Source organism: Haliotis cracherodii, unplaced genomic scaffold (genome assembly GCF_022045235.1).
Source record: "Haliotis cracherodii isolate W230 unplaced genomic scaffold, xgHalCrac1.p SCAF_46, whole genome shotgun sequence".
NCBI lineage: Eukaryota > Metazoa > Mollusca > Gastropoda > Lepetellida > Haliotidae > Haliotis > Haliotis cracherodii.
Window position 1 is genome coordinate 506,274 of NW_027266304.1, and position 26,227 is coordinate 532,500.

General features: G+C 43.2%; 1 pseudogene; it reads right to left on the minus strand.

The window, feature by feature from the left end:
* Positions 1 to 23,916: 23,916 nt before the first annotated feature.
* On the minus strand, positions 23,917 to 25,540 carry LOC139441854 (inversin-like; annotated as a pseudogene).
* Between the last annotated feature and the right edge of the window lie 687 nt (positions 25,541 to 26,227).

Genomic DNA, 26,227 nt, shown 5'->3' on the forward strand with positions numbered 1-26,227 from the left:
TTCAGTAGGATCTTTACCAGGCTTCGGAATTGGAACTACAATTGCTTTTTTCCAAGAAGGGGGAAGTTTGCCTTCAAACCAAATATTATTAAACAGTAAAAGCATGGTGTCAAGGCTGATACGGGGATGTTTAAACATATCATAGCATAATGAATCATCTCCTGGAGAAGTATTTTTCCGTCCAGAAATAGCATTCTTTAATTCCTGGAAACTAAATAATGAGTTCTAATCAGCAATATGATATGATTGACGATGTAAGATGTCCGAAAATTCAGATTCAAGTGTTTCTTTATAGCGGAGAAAATCTGAGTTAAAGTTATCTGTACTCGATACTTTTTGAAATGACTTAGCCAGTGCATTACTCTTGTCTATATTTGTTGTTGCAGGCATGACTTTACCAATAGACGGAAGAGCACGATGTGAACTTGAACTACCAGAAATCTTTTTCACTTTCCTCCATACCTGGGATAAAGGTGTATTGTTATTTATAGAACTGGTGTAATTGGACCAAGACAAACGTTTTGCTTCAATAACAGTTCTTTTCAGTAATACGGAAGTGCGCCTATACTCAATTAAATCACACGGCAAAGCTGATCTTTCAACAATTTTCTTTGCCCTCTTCCTGGCATCATGTGCTGATTGACATTTATCGGTCCACCAACAAACAGGCGGTTTAAGCGAGCGTTTACCAGAACTTCTGCCTATAAATCTATTGGCAGCATCAATAATGTTAGAGACAAAGCATTTGGAAACTGCTCCATATCAATTGAATTTATAGCAGGCGTGATTGTGTCAGAGCACAAAGCAGTAAATGCAGACCAGTCAGCTTTAGAGAAAAGCCACCGCTGAGGTGTACCACTCAGATCAGCGATTGGGTCAAGTTGAAGGCTGGTAAACACAGGATAATGATCACTAGCAAATGAATCCTGCAAATATACTTCCCAATCACAATGTGGAGCCAGTTGTGGACTGGTCAAATCCAGGGCCGAAAATGAAGCAGAAGCCAAGTCATACAGGGTCATAGAACCATCATTAAGAAGGAAAAGATTCTTTTCATCAAGTAGTGTCTCAATGGCTTTACCTCCCGCATCCAACTTACTAGCTCCTCACAATGGACTATGACTATTAAAATCACCACACACAACTGTAAGATTGGCTGACACGGTCAAAAGAGAAATGTAGTCATCACAGGTAGCAAGAGCATTATTATAGACATTAAAAATGGAGACTGATCTTTTATCCTTCAAATGAATGTTGACTGCATTCGCTTCTAATTGGGATGGTGGCAACGTAAGTTCATTAAATGACAAAGTGTCCTTTATGAGTATAGCACAACCACCTCTAAAACCATCCTGACGATCTTTACGAAGGCAGACATAACCTTCCCAACGGAATTGCTGTTTAGGATTCAGGAACGTCTCCTGAAGACATATAACATCAGGCATTGGGTCAAGACTGTTAATAAAAACCTTGAATCCCGGACCATTAGCATTTACTGATCTAGCATTCCACTGAAGGATCAAGAGAGCCATAAGAAGGATTAAGACTTCCATTGTTGACCCTTAACCATGCTCGTCAGATCATCCGAGGACAAATGTAACCCCAAGAGGGACTGGGCAGCTGACGCTATCATCTGAAGACCATCAGTCTTGAATGCACGAGTAGTGCCAAGATTAGCAACTATACAAATAACAAAGTTGAGAAAATCAACAGGAGATAAATTGTTAAATAGAGGTTTGCAAGATGATTCAGGCAAGATGTCAACAACAGGATCAGTCTGACATTCAACTTCCTGAGTCTCAGTCTGAGTACTAGCAGTCACCATGACTGGAGAAGACACAACATCTGAAATTGTAACAACCTGAGACAGTGGTTTAGCTGCAGAAGGTGGTTTAGCTGCAGAAGGTGGTTTAGGGACTGCTGGAACCTGAGCGACATTAAAATCTCCACGCACCTGTCGAACAGCCTGAGAATAAGACAACTTACCCTCAACTCAGACTTTCTGAATCTGGACAGCTTCCTGGTATTTAATACAACCTTTGTAGGCAGCAGAGTGGGCACCACCACAGTTCTTACATTTAAGGGAACTTTCAGAGCACTCCTCGTATTTGTGCTTCCCTCCACATTTAGCGCACACATGATGAGTGCTCCTACACTTAGCAGAGACATGCCCAAAGGACTGACACTTGAAGCATTGCAGAGCAGGAGGAACATATATCCGGATAGGAAATCTCTGGAAGAATATGACAACATGATCTGGTAAAGACTGGCCAGTAAATGTAAGTAGAACAGATTTGGTGGGAACTTTATCAGGCCCATGAGTCAGACGCACAGCAGAGCACATTAATGGTAACACAGGCTTTAACTCGTCCTCAAGTTCATTCATCTCAATATCCAGATCAACACCATAGATGACTCCACGTGTTCTCATTTATGATTCAGGTTCATGTGCGGTAACAAAATGTTCATCAAGTTCAGTGACCTGCATAAGTGCTTTGGCAGTCTCAACAGTTTTGGCTGTGACACTAACATTACCCCTGGCCATCCGCTTAACACTGACTATTTCTGTAGTGACCTTAGTCAAGGCCCGAGCCAAAGAACGCTGTGTCATAAGTTGACAGAGGGTCGTTGAACCATCATCATATTCATCTACATCGGCTTTAAAGATGACAGTGGTTGATTTGACCTGCGCTGGATCATCAAATACAAAAGTAAGATCAGACCAAGCAGTAGGAGGGACAGTAGTTGGAGGCTTGGCAACACAGGCCTTTTTAGAAGTACCATCTGGAATACGACCAATTCGCTTCCTCCCTGAAGCCACCACTTTAAATCCATCCTCACATTCCATTCTGTTGTCAGCCATTGCCGAGGACAATCCCCAACAACTGACTGTAACAATCAACAAACAAAATAAAAATGAAAAGGTTGAATGCACTGCAATACAAGAGAAATCAAAAGCCAAAAGAACCAAAGAGGAAGTATCATAAACAGTCAAGTGTGCTGTAGAACACTAGACAAGTTGCTGAGAAGCAAAAGACGTCCGAACTCGACGGCAGTCAAGACCGAACTCCTGTTCAGGAGGGTTTTAAAAACAAACGCTCCCTACTTCGCAGAAACGCACATGTCCCAGTCATTATCAGAGCCAAGTGTACAAAACACACCCTGCTTCGCAGAAAGCACGTGCTTTCCGTGAAGATATTGTTAATGACTGGGACATGGGAGTTTCTGGGAGTTTAGTTAGACAGGTGAGTTTGCCGAGTAAAGAGGTGCTGTAACAGTAGACAATAGAACAGTAGTTTGTGTTCGATTGGGGTAAATAAATGGGTTGCATTTTCATTGTTTTGGTTTTTCGTTAATCAACATCGAATATTCCTATATATCAATGGTAGCAGAGCGTGGTTTATACATTATCCTGTTCGTTTCGTTGACAGTGTATCAGTATAAGGTAAATGGAAATGCAACTCTTTGTCTATTAGCATTCACAGACTGTATGGCTGAAAAAACAAGTGATAATTTGGAAGGGAGTGACAGATTTGAGGTCTCGGAACAGAAGTCTAATGTAATGGACAAAGAATGGTCTTTGATTGAGCAAATCTTGACACTCAAACAACAGAAAGCAAATGCTAAAACAGCATTTACAAAAGCTAAGAATAAGCTGTATAATTTGATAGAGGCTGAGGAATTACCTTCGCGGAGAACTGTTAGAGAAGGAATAGACAAGATAAATTCTCTTCAAGCCAAGGCAATAGCTGTCATGGTAAAGCTTACAATGGCTTATGCTGGTGATAAACAGCGTGAGAAAGTAGTACAAACAGAAACTGAAATCGGTTGTATTGAAACTGAAACTGCTGAAGTTATAAACACAGCACAAAGGCACCTAGATCAAAGGTCAGATGTTACATCACGGTCATTTTATACAATTGATAGGCTGTTTAATGACAGAACCAAAGAGGTCAAAAGTAATGTTTCTGTTGAATCCACCCGTGAACCTCAAACAACCAAATTGCCTAGACAACCAACTAGTGGTGAAATGCCAAGTTATGTTATGCCACAGTCGGAAAGTCAAGCAATAGGAAATGATTTGTGGAAACAGCTTAAACGGGTGTCGATTCCAGTTTTCTCTGGTGACGTCAAAATGTATGAAAGCTGGAAAGCTGCATTTGTCACATGTATCGATCGTGCCCCAGCTACTACAGAGTATAAACTTCTGCAATTATGGCAATACTTATCAGGGAGTGCTTTGAAAGTAATTCAAGGGTTAGGGCATAGCACTGCGGCGTATGACATGGCTTTTGAGCGTTTGGAATGAAAGGACCAACTCAGACAGTGTAGGTAAATGTATTGAATGGCAATACAGCAACATTTCAGTCAAAATCTGTCAGCTTTCACATTGAAAGTGTCTGTGGTAACATCAATCTTGAAATGTTGGCACTTACCACGACACGGGTTACAGGTGATATGCAGGTGATGGACTGGGAAAGGCATAAGAATGGAAGTGGAATCATTTGCAGAACATCAGTTTCCCTGTTATTGGGTGGAATCCCAAAGTAGATCTCTTGATAGGGATTGATTACCTACAGCTTCATCAGTCATATGAAGACGTCTCAGGTAAACCAGGTGATCCTATCGCCAGAAGGACTCCTCTTGGGTGGACGTGTATTGGCAACATCGGCCAAATAAGCTCACAAACTAATTGCTCATATGCATATTATGCACATGGTCATGATGTTGAGTTATCTTCACTGGTGAGGAACTTTTGGGAGATTGAGGAAGTAAATAGTCATCAACAAATTCTTAGCCCCATTGAGAAACAATCGCTTGAGAAGGCTCATGAATCACTTGCATTTGAGAAGGGTCGTTACCAGGTAGGAATACCATGGAAACAAGAGGTTCCTTGTCTTCCAAATAATTATGACATGGCATTAAGACTAGTTAGCACTGAAAAGAGGTAAAAGAAAGACAAATGTATTGCACAGGCATATAGAAATGTAATCTCTGAATATGAGAAAAAAGGGTACATCTCCAAAGTATCATCGAATGAGTCAGATGAATCCAAGTGGTATTTACCACACTTTCCAATTCTGCGTTCTGATAAGGCTACAACAAAAGTTAGAATAGTGTTCCATGCATTGACGAGGTATAAGGATATCTCACTGAATGACAAAATCGATCCTGGTCCCAAGCTTCACAGTGAGCTTTTTGATGTTTTGTTGAGATTCCGCAGGTATCCAGTAGCACTTATCTGCGACATAGCAGAGATGTTTCTACAGATAGAACTTGCTCCAAGTGATAGGAGTTTTCATAGGTTCTTGTGGAGGTCCATGAATACAACCATTACTCCAGAGGTGTATCAGTTCAATCTAGTGGTATTTGGCAATACTTCTTCTCCCTTCTTAGCCCAATTTGTATCCCAACAGCATGCTAAAATACATCAGGAAGATCTTCCTCGAGCAGTAGAGACTGTCTTAGAGTCCACATATATGGACGACAGTATGGACTCGGTTGAGGATGAGGATGAGGGCTTAGAGCTGTACAAGCAGTTGAATGAACTGTGGTCAGGTGCTGCTATGCATGCAAGGAAATGGTTGTCAAACTCGCTTAGAATTCTGGATAACATTCCCGTGGAAGACAGAACTGCTGAGACCTCAGCAAAGGGCATTTACCATCAGTTAAGACACTTGGACTGATGTGGATTGCTAAGAGTGATATGTTCACCTTTAGCACACTGATCAATCCACAGGAAGTAAAAACAAAGAGGGATTTCCTGAGTCATGTGTCTAGACTTTTCGACCCCCTTGGTCTTATAAGCCCTTTCATTATAACTGCCAAGATCATCCTTCAGGAAATATGGCTGACTGGGCAGGGATGGGATGATTGTCTTCCGCAGCATCTGAAAAACAAAGTAAGTCAATGGTTAGAGCAGTGGTCAGAAATACAAATCCTTGAAATACCAAGATGTCTCCATTTCTGCAATTCTGTAGAAGAGGTGTGTCTCCATTGCTTTGTTGATGCATCTCAGGAGGCATATGGCGCTGCTGTTTATGCTGTTCATACTTACCTGAACGAGAGTACTTCCAGTAGGCTGGTATCTGCAAAGAGTCGAGTGGCTCCACTAAAGTCCATAAGCATACCTCGTCTTGAATTGATGGCTGCAATTGTTGGTGTCAGACTGGTTTCAGCAGAGTTCTAAATATAAGTATCAAAACAGTAAGGTTTTGGTCAGATAGCATAAATGTTTTGTGTTGGCTCAAAAACAACAGCAGAACATTCAAACCTTTTGTGGCAAATAGAGTCGGAGAGATACATTGTGCCACAAATCCATCCCAATGGAGACATGTGCCATCCATTGACAATCCTGCAGATCTCTTAACTAGAGGTGCCTCAGCTTCACAGTTAAAAAGCAATCAATTGTGGTGGTCTGGGCCTTCCTTTTTGGTAAAAGGTGAAACTGAATGTCCGACAGACAAAAGTTTGGTATATGTATCTGATCTCGTTGACAGGGAAAGGAAAAAACAGATGATTACCATGGTTGCAGTTGTGGATCGCGATCCCAACTGGAGGCTTGAACCTACAAGATTTTCCAACTGGAAAAGACTTACCCGTGTGAATGCCTGGGTTTTCAGGTTCTTAACTAACTGTTGTGCGCCCACAGACAGCCGAGTCTCAGGAACATTATCTGTGGAAGAGCTAAATGATGAAGAAAACAGATTCATTGTTCAAACTCAGCGTGATGAGTTTCAAAAGGAATATACGTCCTTAAAATCCAAGAAACCTCTTCTTGTTTCTTCAAAGATCTCACCACTCCACCCACAGTTAGATGGACATGGGGTGATGAGGTTAAGTGGTCGTTTGACAGACGCAGACTGTTTGCCTTATGCAGCATGATGTCCAATAATTCTACCTCGGCGAAGTTGGGTCACAAAACTCATTGTGAAATCGTATCACGAGGAAGGCCATCATTTATATGGAACAAATCAAACTTTGGCAGCATTATCTTCAAAATATTGGATAATCTCTGCCAGAGAAGTGATCCGAGAATGGGAAAGAGTGCTCACGTTGTTGTATAATGAAGGCTAAACCAATTCAACAAGTTATGGCTCCTTTGCCCAAGTTAAGGCTTCAAGTATCGCTTCATGCCTTCAGCAAAATAGCCGCGGATTACGCAGGTCCGTTCTTCACCATCCAAGGAAGAGGAAAAACTCGTAACAAACGATACCTGTGTCTCTTTACTTGTTTGTCTACACGCGCTGTTCATCTGGAAATGGCAAACAGTTTGGATACAGATGCATTTCTGAATGCATTCTTCAGGATGGTGAACAGAAGAGGGCTACCAACTGACGTCATTTCTGACAATGGCACAAACTTTGTCGGGGCTGTCAGGGAACTGAAGCAACTTTTTGAAGCATTGGATAAGACCGCCATCACTCGGTCGTTAGCCAACAAGGGAATCAATTGGCGCTTTAATCCACCTTATGCTCCACACTTTGGTGGAGTGTTTGAAACCATGGTCAAGTCTGCCAAGCGTGCCATATTGGCCATTTTAAGCACCAGTGATGTTACGGATGAGGAACTTGGCGCCGCTTTCACAGGTGCAGAAGCACTAATAAATTCACGTCCTCTAACGTATCAAAGTGCTCATCCTCTGGATGACAATCCCCTTACGCTGAACCATCTCCTCCATGGGCAACCCTAACCCTAACCCTAACCCTAACCCTAATAAACTCACGTCCTCTAACGTATCAAAGTGCTCATCCTCTGGATGACAATCCCCTTACGCTGAACCATCTCCTCCATGGGCAACCCTAACCCTAACCCTAACCCTAACCCTAACCCTAACCCTAATAAACTCACGTCCTCTAACGTATCAAAGTGCTCATCCTCTGGATGACAATCCCCTTACGCTGAACCATTTCCTCCATGGACAGATAGGAGGGATGTTTGCCCCGGAGTCTACAGACGAGACGGATTACCATCCCAGGAAGAGATGGAGACGGCTTCAAGAGCTGGTACGTCATTTCTGGAGGCGATGGATGCGGGAATGGCTACCCAGCCTCCACACAAGAAAGAAGTGGACCACTGTGTGCAAGGATCTACGTGTCGGTGACGTCGTGATGATGATATCTCCTGATACTGCAAGAGGACATTTTCCCCTGACGTACAAGTAGGACAGCATATTCTCACCAGACCTGTAAACAAATTGTGTCCATTGGAGTATTATGAAGGGAAGTGAATAGTGTGAATTGTGAATTTTGTTTCAGGCATTTTCCACTATAACATTCTGTGAGAAAGAGTGAATAGTGAATCTTTTGTTTCAGGTATGTGCTGCAATGACGTTTTCTATGGAGAATGTGAATTGTGAATTTGTTTCAGGTGGACAGTGAAGTTTTGACAATTCAGTGTGAACAATGACTATTATATTGAAGAACACATTTTGATCGAACTTTTTTTCGTAAATGAACTGTTTTTTTGGTGAATTTTGACTGAGTCATATTGCTTGAGTTTGTACAGAAATGCGATTTCGAGACACAAAGGACAATTCTTGGAATGTTATCGATTTGAAATTGTTTGATTTCGGCACTGTTAAGTGTAATTGTATGTTTAGTAAGAATGTTGCTTATTATTAATTTGTAGTTGTCAGTATCCTGCCAAGGAGGGGGGTATGTTCGGGAGGGTTTTAAAAACAAACGCTCCCTACTTCGCAGAAACGCACATGTCCCAGTCATTATCAGAGCCAAGTGTACAAAACACACCCTGCTTCGCGGAAAGTACGTGCTTTCCGTGAAGATTTTGTTAATGACTGGGACATTGGAGTTTCTGGGAGTTTAGTTAGACAGGTGAGTTTGCCGAGTAAAGAGGTGCTGTAACAGTAGACAATAGAACAGTAGTTTGTGTTCGATTGGGGTAAATAAATGGGTTGCATTTTCATTGTTTTGGTTTTTCGTTAAATCAACATCGAATATTCCTATATATCAATGGTAGCAGAGCGTGGTTTATACATTATCCTGTTCGTAAAAAACAAGTGATAGTTTGGAAGGGAGTGACAGATTTGAGGTCTCGGAACAGAAGTCTAATGTAATGGACAAAGAATGGTCTTTGATTGAGCAAATCTTGACACTCAAACAACAGAAAGCAAATGCTAAAACAGCATTTACAAAAGCTAAGAATAAGCTGTATAATTTGATAGAGGCTGAGGAATTACCTTCGCGGAGAACTGTTAGAGAAGGAATAGACAAGATAAATTCTCTTCAAGGAGGCCAATCATGGAGATGAGTAATGGCGAGAACTGCCCGACTTCCGGTTCATTACGGCACCATTCGGCATCGACGGGTTGTCATGGTGAGGCGTGGAAAAAACTTCCTCTTTAATTAAGCCCCCAGATACCACACTGAATGTAGTGGAAGGATATCGATACACTTGTTTTGCAAGACTGTTGTTGGAAAAGACACAGGCAGAGAGGTGGTTGGAAATTGTCTCAGAGAAAAAAAGTTAAGTTCTTGCTTATACGCCTGGTACATCTGTTTCACAAACTTAGACACAGCCGGTACATCAGTGTGACAACCTTACAGACACAGCTGGTACACCAGTGTGACAGCCTTACAGACACAGTCGGTACACTAGTGTGACAGCCTTACAGACACAGCCGGTACATCAGTGTGACAGCCTTACAGACACAGCCGGTACATCAGTGTGACAACCTTACAGACACAGCCGGTACACCAGTGTGACAACCTTACAGACACAGCCGGTACACCAGTGTGACAGCCTTACAGACACAGCCGGTACATCAGTGTGACAGCCTAACAGACACAGCCGGTACATCAGTGTGACAGTCTTACAGACACAGCCAGTACATCAGTGTGACAACCTTACAGACACAGCCGGTACACCAGTGTGACAACCTTACAGACACAGCCGGTACACCAGTGTGACAATCTTACAGACACAGCCGGTACATCAGTCTGACAATCTTACAGACACAGCCGGTACACCAGTGTGATAACCTTACAGACACAGACACAGCCGGTACACCAGTGTGATAACCTTACACACACAGCTGGTACACCAGTGTGACAACCTTACAGACACAGTCGGTACACCAGTGTGATAACCTTAGAGACACAGCTGGTACACCAGTGTGACAACCTTACAGACACAGCTGGTACACCAGTGTGACAACCTTACAGACACAGACACAGCCGGTACACCAGTGTGACAACCTTACAGACACAGACACAGCCGGTACATCAGTGTGACAACCTTACAGACACACTCGGTACACCAGTGTGACAACCTTACAGACACAGCCGATACACCAGTGTGACAACCTTACAGACACAGACACAGCCGGTACACCAGTGTGACAACCTTACAGACACAGTCGGTACAATAGTGTGACAACCTTACAGACACAGCCGGTACACCAGTCTGACAACCTTACAGACACAGCTGGTACACCAGTTTGACAGCCTTACAGACACAGCCGGTACACCAGTTTGACAGCCTTACAGACACAGACACAGCCGGTACACCAGTGTGACAACCTTACAGACACAGACACAGTGTGACAACCTTACAGACACAGCCGGTACATCAGTCTGACAATCTTACAGACACAGCCAGTACACCAGTGTGATAACCTTACAGACACAGACACAGCCGGTACACCAGTGTGATAACCTTACAGACACAGCTGGTACACCAGTGTGACAACCTTACAGACACAGTCGGTACACCAGTGTGATAACCTTACAGACACAGCTGGTACACCAGTGTGACAACCTTACAGACACAGCTGGTACACCAGTGTGACAGCCTTACAGACACAGACACAGCCGGTACACCAGTGTGACAACCTTACAGACACAGACACAGCCGGTACACCAGTGTGACAACCTTACAGACACACTCGGTACACCAGTGCGACAACCTTACAGACACAGCCGGTACACCAGTGTGACAACCTTACAGACACAGACACAGCCGGTACACCAGTGTGACAACCTTACAGACACAGCTGGTACATCAGTGTGACAACCTTACAGACACAGCCGGTACACCAGTGTGACAGCCTTACAGACACAGACACAGTCGGTACAATAGTGTGACAACCTTACAGACACAGCCGGTACACCAGTCTGACAATCTTACAGACACAGCCAGTACACCAGTGTGACAACCTTACAGACACAGATGGTACACCAGTGTGACAACCTTACAGACACACTCGGTACACCAGTGTGACAACCTTACAGACACAGCCGATACACCAGTGTGACAACCTTACAGACACAGACACAGCCGGTACACCAGTGTGACAACCTTACAGACAAAGACACAGCCGGTACACCAGTGTGACAACCTTACAGACACAGACACAGCCGGTACACCAGTGTGACAACCTTACAGACACAGCGGGTACACCAGTGTGACAGCCTTACAGACACAGCCTGGTCTGGTACACAAAGTCAATTCACAAGGCTCAAAAATCTGGTTCACTCGGATCAGGATCATCACATGTGCTGACAGAAAAGTGGAATTTAAGAAAATTTGGATATAGACTGGGTTAATACTAAAACAATGAATAGCATTAATTTATTGAAGCCCAGGTAAAATATCTCCAAACACATAAACAGCTATCACTGTATAACACAGCTGGTGCATCAATGTTATAGGCCGGGAGACCTCGGTCTCCCTGATTAACCCTATTGTTATAGGCCGGGAGACCCTGATTAACCCTACTGTTACAGGCCGGGAGACCTCGGTCTCCCTGATTAACCCTATGGTTATAGGCCGGGAGACCCTGATTAACCCTACTGTTACAGGCCAGGAGACCTCGGTCTCCCTGATTAACCCTATTGTTATAGGCCGGGAGACCCTGATTAACCCTACTGTTACAGGCCGGGAGACCTCGGCCTCCCTGATTAACCCTATTGTTATAGGCCGGGAGACCTCGGTCTCCCTGATTAACCCTACTGTTACAGGCCGGGAGACCTCGGCCTCCCTGATTAACCCTATTGTTATAAGCCGGGAGACCCTGATTAACCCTACTGTTACAGGCCGGGAGACCTCGGCCTCCCTGATTAACCCTATTGTTATAGGCCGGGAGACCCTGATTAACCCTACTGTTACAGGCCGGGAGACCTCGGTCTCCCTGATTAACCCTATTGTTATAGGCCGGGAGACCCTGATTAACCCTACTGTTACAGGCCAGGAGACCTCGGTCTCCCTGATTAACCCTATTGTTATAGGCCGGGAGACCCTGATTAACCCTACTGTTACAGGCCGGGAGACCTCGGCCTCCCTGATTAACCCTATTGTTATAGGCCGGGAGACCCTGATTAACCCTACTGTTACAAGCCGGGAGACCTCGGCCTCCCTGATTAACCCTATTGTTATAAGCCGGGAGACCCTGATTAACCCTACTGTTACAGGCCGGGAGACCTCGGTCTCCCTGATTAACCCTATTGTTATAGGCCGGGAGACCCTGATTAACCCTACTGTTACAGGCCGGGAGACCTCGGTCTCCCTGATTAACCCTATTGTTATAGGCCGGGAGACCCTGATTAACCCTACTGTTACAGGCCAGGAGACCTCGGCCTCCCTGAATAACCCTGTTGTTATAGGCCGGGAGATGAGCCTGTCATTGACCACACGAGTTTTTGTCACTCTACCCATTTGTAGAAACTTAACAAAGTCTTATGTAAGAGATTATTTACTTTACAAGAATGGTGATTATCAACACTTAAACCAGCTTATTGTTTCCAAGTATATATTCTTCGGCCATAAAACCCTAGTTTGTTTACTTCCGGCATTATGATCGGACGCCATTTTGTCACACCTTAACAATCAATCATCAACGCCTTCCAAACCCTATATCGGGACTTCGAACTATCCACAAAGAAGGGATTCTGAACTATAACCCCTCCAAGGCTCCCTAGAGAACACCACGTACGCCCCTAGGCCAAGCCGGCCATCGGGCTAGGACTCGGACTCGGCTCTCAGCCCACAAACCTTCTAGACCAACAGCAAAGTGCCATCTTTTCTCACTGGTACGTATTCCTACCTTTTCCCCTCCTCCCATTATTGCATGCTTATTTTCTCCCTATTATCTGTATTTTTGTGCTACTACTGTACTACACTACCCCAGACCACTTACTACCATCACCCCCACCCCCTTCCCGACCCCCCACCCCAGACCATCTGCAGCATGGACTCCCCCCCTTGTTCATCTCCCCAATCCACCTCCCTTTTCACAACACCCATCAATAGCAAACAACACTTTCCAGGTCTCACAACAACACACAACACAAACCCAGTCCCTTTTGATTTCGGCCTCGACCTGGAAGAATTAAACCTTATCCTGCCCCCACCCCCTTCAGGTACATCCCCCCTCCCCCCACCCCAAACCCAACCACAACATCACACCACCCCCCTACCAACCAACACATTGAACCCAAAATTATAATCCAACAACCCCAAACCCCAAGCCAAGCCATACAACCCCCAACAGAAAACAAACAACCATCACCCAAACAAACAAACACCCCCCCCCCCCCCACTCACCCCCCGAAATAGAACAAACAACTAAAAAAACCTGCTCACAACAACCCCCCCCACAAACAACTACATTAACCAAACACATCCTACTCGCATTCTCTACCACATCCACCCCTTTAAACGACACCTTTTCCACAAACAAATTCGCCCTCTGCCTGCACAAAGCAAATATCACCTACAAACACATAAACAAATGCGGCAGGGGCTACAAACTTACATTTCCAAACCATGAAACACTTACATATGCCAGCAGACATCCCATTATAGATGGACTTAACATCACATGGCAGGTGCCTAAATGGTTTACACAGACTCAAGGGGTTATTTACATAGACTACAGGGACTCACTAGAAGACATCCAAGATTACATAAACATGGCCAACAAACACCACACACAACCCAAGATCATAAACTTCAAAAGCATCAATAATCGTACACCTATCCCGGGCAGGACAACAACCCAAACAATATTCCTTACATTTAAAACAACTGAACTCCCTACACACATCATCTTTGGCACCCTCACATATAAAGTAAACCCAGTCAGGAAAAAAACCCAACAATGCTCCATATGCCATTCTTTCACCCACCCAACATCCACATGCAGACAGCCACCCATGTGCCAAAAGTGCGGCTCGTACAGACACGAAGCCGCAGAATGCACATGGGCCCCATATTGCATACACTGTAAAACAGAAGGTCACACAGCTACCCAAAACACCTGCCCGATCAAACAGTCACACATCCTAAAGCTTAACAAACACATTACCAAAGCCCACCTACCCAAACCCGCTACAATTCCCACATACAACTCCATCCCTGACTTCATTGACCTTGACTCTACATCTGACTCCTTGTCCAGTTCCATCCCAGAAGCCCTCCCCCCCGCCCCCCCCCACCCCGCCCCCATGGGAAAAAACGTAAACAACTCTTCGGGAAAGATAACCCTACCCAAGGTCACCCCCCCCCCCCCTCTACTTCCCAACCCCGTCCCCCCACTTTCCTTCCCCCTCCCCACCTCCTCCACCCCCTCCCCCCCCCCCCCCCCCAACCACCCACTCACCCCACCCACAGGCCTAACTCCCAAACAGCTCCCAAATCAGCTCTGTTACCCACCCCCCAACCCCCCCTGCCCCCAGTCCCTCACCAATCCCCTCTCCTAATCCCCCCTGGCCAGGCCCCCCTCCCAACCCCCCCTATCCCGGCCCTCCTCTCCATCCAAACTGCCCCCCCCCCCCCCCGACCTACCCACACCCATACAGTCCCTAACAGACCCATCCCTTCCCATCCCCCCCCCCCCCCCCCCCCCACACACACACACACACCCAGCCAGATCAGCCATCCCAATTCCATTAAACCAACCCCAACACAAAAACAAACAAATCAACTACAACATAAACACAACAAGAGAACAACTACTCTCTCACAAACACTCAAAACAACCCCCCAACTGATAGTCACACCCAAAAAACTCCGCTCAAACACTCACAAACTCATTGAATTTATCTCAGCAGCCATTCTTATTAAAAAACCCACCACCAAGAAACTCCACTCCCTAGCCCACCAAGCAAACATATACCAAAAAACCCTCCAAAATTTCCTGGCAGCCATAAGGGCCCTCAAATGAAACCCCATCTACTCTATTCCAAATTAGCCCCGGAACACCAACCATTCAACTTCCCCCTCATTCTAAAACCAGTTAATGGTGTTCATCCAGTGGAACTGTAACGGGATCGCCACCAACGGGCATGAGCTTAAGGCCCTCATTGCCCTTAAAAAAATCTCTCCTTTATTAATAGCAGTCCAAGAAACTAAATTATCTCCCAAAAAGACCTTCAAAATCCCAGGCTATGTTTTCATTCAGAAAGATAGACCCCGACCCACTAACTGCCCCGGACCACCACACGGTGGCCTGGGCATTTTCATCAAAAACCATCTTGATTATGACACAATTGATATTCCCACCCCAAATCTTGAATGCCTGGCCATCAAAACAACCATAAACCAAACTAAAATCAGTATAATTAATGTTTACCATAGTAAATCAAAACCTTTCACAGGTGAAGACCTTAATGTCTTAACCAAATTTATTGACCAAAACACCATCTTTCTAGGCGATTTCAATGCTCATCATCCACTGTGGGGCACAAAAAACTATACAGATAGATTTGGCAAACTAATCCAAGAATGGTCAGAATCAAACAATCTCATTTGCTTAAACGATAACCAACCCACTAGGTACCCCACAAGCCATCTCCAATCCCCCACAGCAATCGATCTTACCTTCACCACCCCCCATCTCCATTCTAAACTCTGCTGGGAGGCCCACTCGGACACATGGGGCAGTGATCACACGCCCATCAAAATTTCTTTATCCCTACCCACCCAAATCCCCCCCCCCCATCCCAAACCCAATCCCAATCCCCCCCCCCCCCCCGACCACACACCCCAACAATCCAAATTCAATCTAAAAAAGGTTGACTGGAAAACATTCCACACACTCTGCAATCAAATAAACACACACCATATACACAACACCGACAACGACATTTTCAACACAAACTTTACAAATACAATACATAATAAAGCCCTTAAATGCATCCCAACAGTCAAAATCTCACCGCACCATATCACTGTCCCTTGGTGCAGCTCAGAAATAGAAAACTCTAGAAAGCTTAGGAAAAAAGCACTAAATAAAGCCAAGCGGGACATAACCAAACTCCCCTTGGCAAAAAATCTTAGAAATTCAACTAAACAACTTATAAGAGCAGCCAAAAGAAAACATTGGGAAACATTTACCAGCTCCTTGAAAATGGGGAAACAAAATAATAAAATTCTATGGAAAAAACTTAAAGCCATAAAGGGCACTTCAAAAACCTTCTCAGCCCCATCTTTTCCTAATCTAAATACCGACAAAGAAAAGGCTAATGCCATGGCTGCTCACTTCTCGGCCACAAGCAGCTCCGCCAACCACACTCCAATCATGCAAGACACTATTAAAAACCACCCCTCCTACTCTCTCAGACTACCCCTCACAGGCATGTCATACAATAAAATAATAAACATTTATGAACTACAAACAGCCATCAATAACAAAAATACAGCCCCGGCCACAGGCCCAGATAACGTTAGCTACACTATCCTTAACCACCTTCCCCTTAAAATCCAAAAACTCCTTCTTCAACTATTCAACCAAATTTGGACATCTGGCTCCCTCCCACACTCTTGGAAAACAGCCCTAGTGGTACCGGTTCTTAAACCAGGCAAGCCCCCCAAAGAACCGGTTTCGTATCGCCCCATCTCATTAACTTCCCATATTTGCAAAATAATGGAATCCGTCATAAATAACCGACTAAAATTCCAAATTTCATCCCAAAAATTACTCAAAGAGGACCAGAGTGGTTTTATGTCTAATCGACAAACTTTAGACCACGTTTTACATTTAGAACATGACGTAAAAACAGCACTCGCCCAAAAACAATACACTGTGGCCATTTTCATCGACTTTAGTAAAGCATTTGACATGGTTGGCATCATGGCCTAATCCAAAAACTTAAAGCAAAAGCCATAGATGGTAGAATTTTAAATTTCATACACTCCTTCCTAACAGACAGAAACATTACAGTTAAAACCAAAAGCACTCTATCTCACCCACATCCTTTAGACAACGGCACCCCACAGGGTAGTATAATTTCTCCAACACTATTCAATTTTATGATTGACGACATTTTCCCATCTAAAACTAAGAATATAAGCACTGCAAAATTTGCTGATGACATTTCTTTCTGGACGTCGTCAACATCTCTAAAACAGATTCAAAAAATTCAACCCCTCCTTAAACATATAGAACATTGGGCTACCCAGTAGGGATTCCAAATTAACACTAATAAAACCATCGGCTTACTCTTCAAAAACAGACATATGCCAAATTGTACACCCATACTCACCCTTAATGATCAAACCATCTCATTCAAAAAGGAAGCTAAATTTCTGGGAATTACTTTTGATCAGCACCTAACATGGGCCCCCCATATTTATAATTTGGTCACATCTTGTCAAAAAGACTTAAATCTAATGAGAGCCATCAGCGGCACTGATTGGGGCGCTGACAAACAAACACTACTAAATATATACAAGTCATTAATTCAATCTAAGATTGACTATGCTGCTCCAGTCCTCAACTCCATATCAGAAACATTAAATAATAAACTAAACTCCATTCAATATAAAGCCCTTAAAACAGCCCTGGGTACTAGAACCGGTACAGCCCTAAACACCCTCCAGCTATTATCAGGAACCACATCCATCCAACTCCGGCGTAATCAAACCATCCTAAACTACTGGGCTGGGGCCCAACAAAACCCTATCCTAAAACGAATCATCACTAAATACAACAATCTTAGACCTGCAACCCTAAAAAAATTCAAAAACAATCACACACTAGCCCCCTATCTCACACATCTCTACAAACTTATTAAAACCCATAAGCTAGAAAACATCAAACACTTAGACCCCCCAAACATATTCATAAATGACAACCCCCCCCCCCCCCCCCCCCCCCCCCCCCTGAAACAGATCTCTCACTCCATAAAACATTCATCTCACACCCTGACCCAAAAAACCTAGACAAAAAAGTAATCTCCAATAACTACATACACCAAAACTGGCCCAACCATACCCATATCTACACCGATGCATCACAGACAAATAACGACATAACAGGACTAGGCATACAGATCACACAACCTACACCAATCACCACAAATTTCCATTATACCAACTACACACATATCATCACAGCGGAACTACTGGCTATACAATGTGCATTCCACTACATTAAAATATCCACTGATTCAAACTTCCTTATTATTTCAGACTCATTAGGTGCATTAACTCAAATCAATAACAAAAAATCTAAATCAAGGCAAGATAAAATAAACAATATCATAAACATTCACTCAAAACTCATAGAATCCAACAAAACAATAACTCTCTTATGGGCACCTGCACACACTGGCATAACAGGCAACCAACTAGCAGACACAGCAGCAAAACTAGCCACCACCCAACCATCACCAAACATTAACTTCACCACCAGTAAAGCCGAGATAAAATCATTAATCAAAAGAAATACAATATCTCAAAATTTCAAATCAAATATTCAAAACTGTAAGTCAATTTTGACAAAATCCCATTTCAATAAGCCAGTCACAAAGTGTCGGAACTTCACAAAGTCTATTTTAGCAGATAAAATCATAAATAGAATGTTAAGCGGCCAAACTAATTTACACGAAACACTCCACAAACAAAACAGACACCCACACCCAAACTGCACCCACTGTAACACACCTGAAACCCTAGATCATGTATTCAACCACTGATCACAATATAAACAACAACAAACACAACTATACAACTCTCTTCCCCCACAGCTCAAAAACAACATCCAACTGCTCCTAGACCCTTTTAACCATACCGCTAAATTCTCCCATATAGCTACATTCCTTAAAACAACAAATCTAATAAGCAAACTTTAGAAAAATCCCAACAAATTACAGCTTAACTACTACATCTAAAATCCACACTTTTACAATTTAGGATCGGGATCCAAATTCTCAGCGCGGACCGACTTCTCCCACGTCCGCGCGATAAATTCGCCCATATCCATACTATAATAAACATGACCGTTCAACCAGCCACCAACCCAAGCCCAACTTCCACGCTCACGGCCAATACTCACCCACCCCTCTCCTGACTCCCTACCCCAGCCAGTAAGCCCAAACTTTTTATAATAGGTTTCTCACCCTCCCCACCGTTATTTTTCATTTTATAGTACATATTATTACATAGCATATCAGCTTAACTGATTATATACTATTCTAAGTCTCTACATTAGTTACTTCCCTTAGACTAGGTTTCTCACAGCTCTACATCTCCACTGCTATACCTCTCTCCCCTTCACACCCCTTTACTATATTTCTTTCTTCTTTAACCCCCCTAATTTACATTTATTTGGGCCAGCCGATTACTTACGTATTTCCCCCTATTGTTTATTACTGTTTAACCCGTCTGGCCCCGACTGCGAAATAGCCGACGGTTGAAGCGGTCGTAAAATCATCAATACTACTACTACTACCCTAGATGATATACCAGATATATCCCAGATGATATACCAGATATATCCCAGATGATATACCAGATATATCCCAGATGATATACCATCACTAGTTTCCAATAACACATGTATAGAAAGGGTAGACTGTCACAAGCACCGTAGTGTTACATTGTCACAAGACACAAAATGGAACGACCATATCAATAATATTCTTTCAAGTGCTTCAAAAATTATTTCATCGATGAGAAAACGTAACACGTAAATGTCGGTCAAGTAGATCAAACTTGGCTAGAATATGAACTTTAGAACATGCCTCAGTTGTCCGGGAGAGTTGCTTTTCCTATAATGCTAATTTGTGCTTTCATTCAAGGACCTTCACCTTAAGAAACTACCAAGTATGTACAACAGTTTTTACTTATGACATCACTTCCGTTGACTGACTTTTACAAAATGACGTGTTCCCTGTCAACAGTACGCGGGATTGTACGAGGTGACTTTCGTTGATTCAGGGATCGTATTTACATACATGTCACATGTAAGTAATCAGAAACATTCTGACACTCTGTTTACTGTTATTTGTTGTTATATTTTCATTGAAAGCAACGGAAATAGTCAGAAATTCCGATAAATACCGTTGTCGTGCATGATTTTGCGTCAGTCATGACGTCACATAGGACGGTAGCTTTGACAATTTCTGTTGAAAGTATCTATTTTTAATTAGACGAATGGATACACACCGTTGTTTTCACACCTAACTTATTTTGCTTGATTTGATCTCGGCACTTTGTATTGGTGACAGAGACCATGTGTCATTTGATTCTGAAATGTATGAGGAATTCAAGGATGTATGTATCACAGCTGAGTTTGAAATACGCGTAATGTTACAGGCGTCTCATTACCGGTAGGCTACATGTGAAACGTGATTTTGTAAACACTATCTAATATGGCAGAAAGTTCACAGTATACAAAACTGTGAAGTGTATCTGCGTGTTTGATGTATTTTGAATTTTATTCGACTTCAAAGTGAAGTTTGAAGAGGAGGAATATATATCCATCTGGCATCCTGCCCCTGGGTAAAAAACAACAAATAACCAAAACCCTATCTATAGCTCTGAATTCATCTGGGGAATCTGGTCAGTCGTAAGACGAGAGTGTAAAGAAGGTCTCACCCGCTGGGAAGTAGCTTGATTGAAATGGTGAAATGGGAGAGAGAAAATAAATATCTCGACAATCAGAAATTTTCCTTTTTAAATTTCAGCAGCAATAATATGCAACACATCTCCATTTGTTAATCTATATCGCCCACATGAGCCCTGGGTAAAAAACAACAAATAACCAAAACCCTATCTCTAGCTCTGAATTCATCTGGGGAATCTGGTCAGTCGTAAGACGAGAGTGTAAAGAAGGTCTCACCCGCTGGGAAGTAGCTTGATTGAAATGGTGAAATGGGAGAGAGAAAATAAATATCTCGACAATCAGAAATTTTCCTTTTTAAATTTCAGCAGCAATAATATGCAACACATCTCCATTTGTTAATCTATATCGCCCACATGAGGCCTGTGCTGTACTTGCATATGTCGTGAAGCCAGCATTGTGCCGCCCTGTGAATTACCGATATCTTATTACCCAAGTGGTGAAGATACAGGTGGTAAGATACTAAATCCGTACGTCACACGTGTGTCGTACCAGGTTGACCTTGTTTTATTCGTTTTGATTGGATAACCGTGACCACTGTCACACCGGGACTACTTTTTTCATTCATAAAAAATCGCAAGACGTCATTCATTTTGCGATTACAAGGCAGAATTAAAGAAATTCATGAGAACGAGATATATTTACAAACACTTTATTAAACCAAACAAGATAGTCACACGCATAAAATTCGGTTTGCATTCTATATAAGTTATGCATAGAGCTCCTACAGACATATAATCGAGCTAGATCTATAAATCGATTTACAATGTACGACTGCCGATCGAGCGCGTCCCTTGAGCGTGTCGCACCCGACCATTATCGCAACTTTCAATTTGACTTAACGTAAAAGGATAAGCGTGGTGAAATGAAGTCTGTTTAAACTATCTGGACAGATATGTAGACTTACTTGGGATGGTCCGGTTGTGCTTTCAGTGTCCCCTTCGAAGCGTATTTTGTGGCGCTGTTTCGGCAGGTGTTGTTCATGAATGAACGAACACGACAGCACGAGCAGATCACTTAAAGTTCACAGTTCCGATACAAATCATTCGAAAAATCCGTGGAAGTGTGCTTGACTTCTGATTTTGTGGCCCCAAACATCCCAAATGTGAACAGTAACATTCCCTATCTCTAGCGTAAAACGCTGTGAGTGGATCGCGGTTGTCTTTTCTTATTCCGGTGGCGACCTTGCCCTTCGATCGTTCGAAGCTGTCACTGACATTTTGATTTTCGTCTTCAGTATATCGGGTGGTACAGTTAACATGAATGTCTTTGGCGAACAGTCTTATTTCCCTCTTCCAAAATGGTACGAACATGATATAAATTCAGCTGATAGATCAAGGAAACCGAACCATTTTGATTGCACAGACGGGACCCCGGCAGTGTGATGCGTGTGACTGTTGGTCCGATATTCAAAGCGCGGCGCTAATGTGACATTTCAAATTTTCTTATCGGTGTCCTGCGTACTAACAACATGGCGCTTGAATTACCATAAGTTGAAGACTTTATTCCAAAAGGATCTTGAGCGTCGGTGCTGGTTTGTTTGCAAACAGAACAGCAGGCGCATGCTGTTAAACTTGTTAATGCGTATGCATAAACATGTCAACAATGCCCATATTTGGTCATATATCAATATTCGTGCGCAGCCAGATTTTGCAACCGGTTTCAGTTTGGTCTGTCAACGAAAGAAAATTGTTATGTATTAACACTGATTCTCGTTCTCATTTCGCTCGTTCAGATACCATAGAAAGTCCACTCGTTTCGTAAAAATGGTATCTAACGAGAATGAGTGTAGTATTCTCTATGTATTTAGCATAGAAAACAGCAGACAGCTTAAAGGGCAAGTTCACACGGAAATGAACCTTTTTTTCTTGTACTTTTTCCACATTAAAAGTGTTAACATAGAAGTGTCATAGACAAAAATATAAAAACATCATATTTAATTAACATATTTTTTGCACTAAAACGATTTATATTTTTCACATTTACCAAGTGTTCTATTTCCATAACAAAAACACCATGGCTTATGTCCCTTGCAATATGACGTCATTGGTGCCAATTGATAAACATTATGAAGTCATCATGCTTTGTTAGAGCCGCTTCACGTGGTGTAGGTACAGTTTTGTGATTCTAGCATCTCAGATGCCAGGCAGAATTGTGTTATGCTGACTCACCACTGCGCCGGAGTGTGTCGTAGACCATGTTGTTTTACCGCAAACTGGTCCTTGATATCTTTTGCGTTGAGAATAGACAGGGACCCAGTTGAATTGGCACCAATTACGTCATAATCTAAGGGGGATAACTCAGGCCTATTTCGCTCGTAAAACGAAGGCCTCATAACGGCATATCACTTTCACACTATTGTGAGCTTCCTACTTTCACTGTGAAAAAAAATGAGTGTATATTTTCAAACACAGATACTAACTAATTCTAAAATTGCGTTTTGTTTAGAAAAAGAAAGAAAGTGATTTTTGCGTGTACACTTCCCCTTTAAGTGTTTAGACCTAAGCCGGAATGCCGTGACGTCATCGACAGTGTGACGTCACTGTCATTGTACATTTGGCGCCACGTCAGCTGGGCGAACCTCGGCTCGGTCTGAGGTCACCGAGCACAGGGCCACGTATAGCCATACTATACTGACTGTACTGATTACATTAAAATGTAATTTTTTTAATGTAATCAGTACAGTCAGTATAGTATGGCTGCTATACGTGGCCCTGTGTCACCGAGTGCAGCGAGATGTAAACAAACAGGTTTAGAAACTTTAGAAAATTAGAAACTTATGGCGTAAAACTAACACAGAAACATATAACGGCATGCATGAACATATCACGAGGTGCGGTGGTTACACACCAATCACACATCATCTCTATTTATACTCAGTTAACAATTTTCTTACCTGATCATGCGAAGTTCCAAACACAACAAATGACAAAATGTCTGACAAAGTTTTTACAAGTTTTATTCATCTCCAAACACAACAAACAGTTTCACGTAAATAAAGACATATTTACACACGACGACGTGACGTCTACACAAACACGACACTGACGTCACTGAGCGCCGCGGGACACGAGGAAATCCAACACTCGCTGACGTTCCTCGGATCTCGCCACGTCCGCCGCCGTCAGCCCCCGCTTGTTCCTGGCGTCGATGTCCACCACATTCAGAGACAGCACAAACTTCACCGTCTCGAAGTCTCCTTTATAACAGGCGTAGTGAAGGATGTTGTCACCGAGCTTGTCCACCAGTGACACATCGGCCCCTTTACTCACCAGGAGCTCCACCACCTCTCTGTGTCCCTAAATGCTGCCGCCATCACCGGTGTCCTGCTCCACCGTCCTCTACTGTTGATGTCCACCACGTTCAGAGACAGCACAAACTCCACCGTCTCCATGTCTCCTCCCAGACAGGCGAGGTGAAGGATGTTGTCACCGTACTCGTCCACCAGTGACACATCGGCCCCTTCACTCACCAGGAGCTCCACCACGTCTCTGTGCCCCCTCCCCCCCCCCCCCCCCCCCCCTTACTGCCCACATTACCGGTGTCCAGCTCCCCCACCTACAGTTGACGTCGACGCCCTGAGACAGGAGCCGCTTCACCTCCTCCAGGTTCCCGTCCCAGCTGGCTTCATGGAGGCGGCGGCAGTCTGCTGGTGATGGAGTCGCTGTAACACAAAGTAAACTCTGTACACTTCCAGACATCTTCTTCATACATCTACATGGTTCACACCTCAACGTGGTGACACGTGACACGGTACGTCATCTACTCATCTACCACTGCCAACATGGCTGACTACACAAGGATCAAGGGGAAGGGCGACAGCTGGTTCATGTAATCAAGGAATATGTTGTCAATGTTTAAAATCTTTCTGTCACATCCAGTTGTTGTAACATTATTCTGTGTATGGCTGGAGAGTGTTAACGTTTGATGAACTGAGCTTTATGAAATGATACTGTCAGTACAGTTGTTGTTTGGAAATATTAGATAGATCTAATAAGACACGACATTGGAGCATGTCAGCCTGTTTGTTTGCAGTAGTCCAGCAATAAGATGGCGGAGTTTGATACAGACAGACAGTCCAGTAGTTGACAACATGAGCACCGATCGACATAACTGGGATACGATAACACGCAAGAAGCAAGTCAGAACCCGCATGGGGCTATGCACCAGCCTGTTAATTGTTGGACGGATTAAAGTGTGGGCTTTCTACCTGCTGGGTTCTCCCATCTACCCTGTGTAGCAGGCTTTTTTGTGGTCGTCACTGGTGTCCTCGCGGTCCGACTCGGGTCGCTCGAGGCTGAAACACAGAACATGCTGTTCAGAAAACAATACAAACCACACAAGCATTATGCATACACTATGTAGCCATTCGACAAATTTTATGCATTTGAAATTTTCACTGTTTAGACCTAATACATTTTTAAATACGTTTATCTTAGTAGAGGTAAAACATTACTAAAAGTATAAGGTAGTCTAGCGACTAACAAATCACTCAAACGACTATCTTAATACACAACACAAACATTGAGATTGAGTGAACTTTTGGGCTTATATTTGTTACATGTTCATCTCACCTCATCTCCTACAAAGTTCGAAAGTGACAGTATCTACCCTGTGTAGCAGGCTTTTGTGTCGTCACTGGTCTCCTCTCGGTCCGACTCGGGTCACTCGAGGCTGAAACACAAAATATGCTGTTCAGTTGGGTTGGGTGAGTTGGGTTTTACACGCTCTAAGCCATATTCCAGCAATATGTGGGCGGGGAACACCAGATATTGGCTTCACACATTTCACCCATCTGGGGAAATCGATCCCGGGTTTGTGGTTTAAACATATTTTTATTTCAAAAGAAATCTGGATCGGTAAACAAGCAAAACTTGCTTATGTAAATACCTTTCCCAAGGTATTAACTTTACAACAGCTGGTTAAATATCAGATTATATGTAAAATAGTGCTAAACATAAACATACTAAATGCACAAATGAAATATATGGAGCCAGTACAAGTGGTGTCTGTGAAATAAGATATAGCAGTTTTCCGTTGCTACATGCATAAAATTAAGCTACTCGAATCTTTTGCTTTTGACAATGAAATCGTGAACTGATTTAAGAATAGTCATGTTTGTAGAACTGCTAACTCAACTATTGCCATGTAATACCGTTTTTAAATCATACCCATGTGTGTAGAAGTACATAGTGTTTCTGATATTATGGTATTTTTGACAGGTATAGAAAAAGTGAATTGCGTCTTCAAAGTGATACCCACAAGTGCAGTCTGATATGTCTGATACATGTCGTCTAAACTTATCAGCGTTTAGGTCACTGCAGCCGAGCCTAAGGCGACAGTGGACAATTTGGCATGATC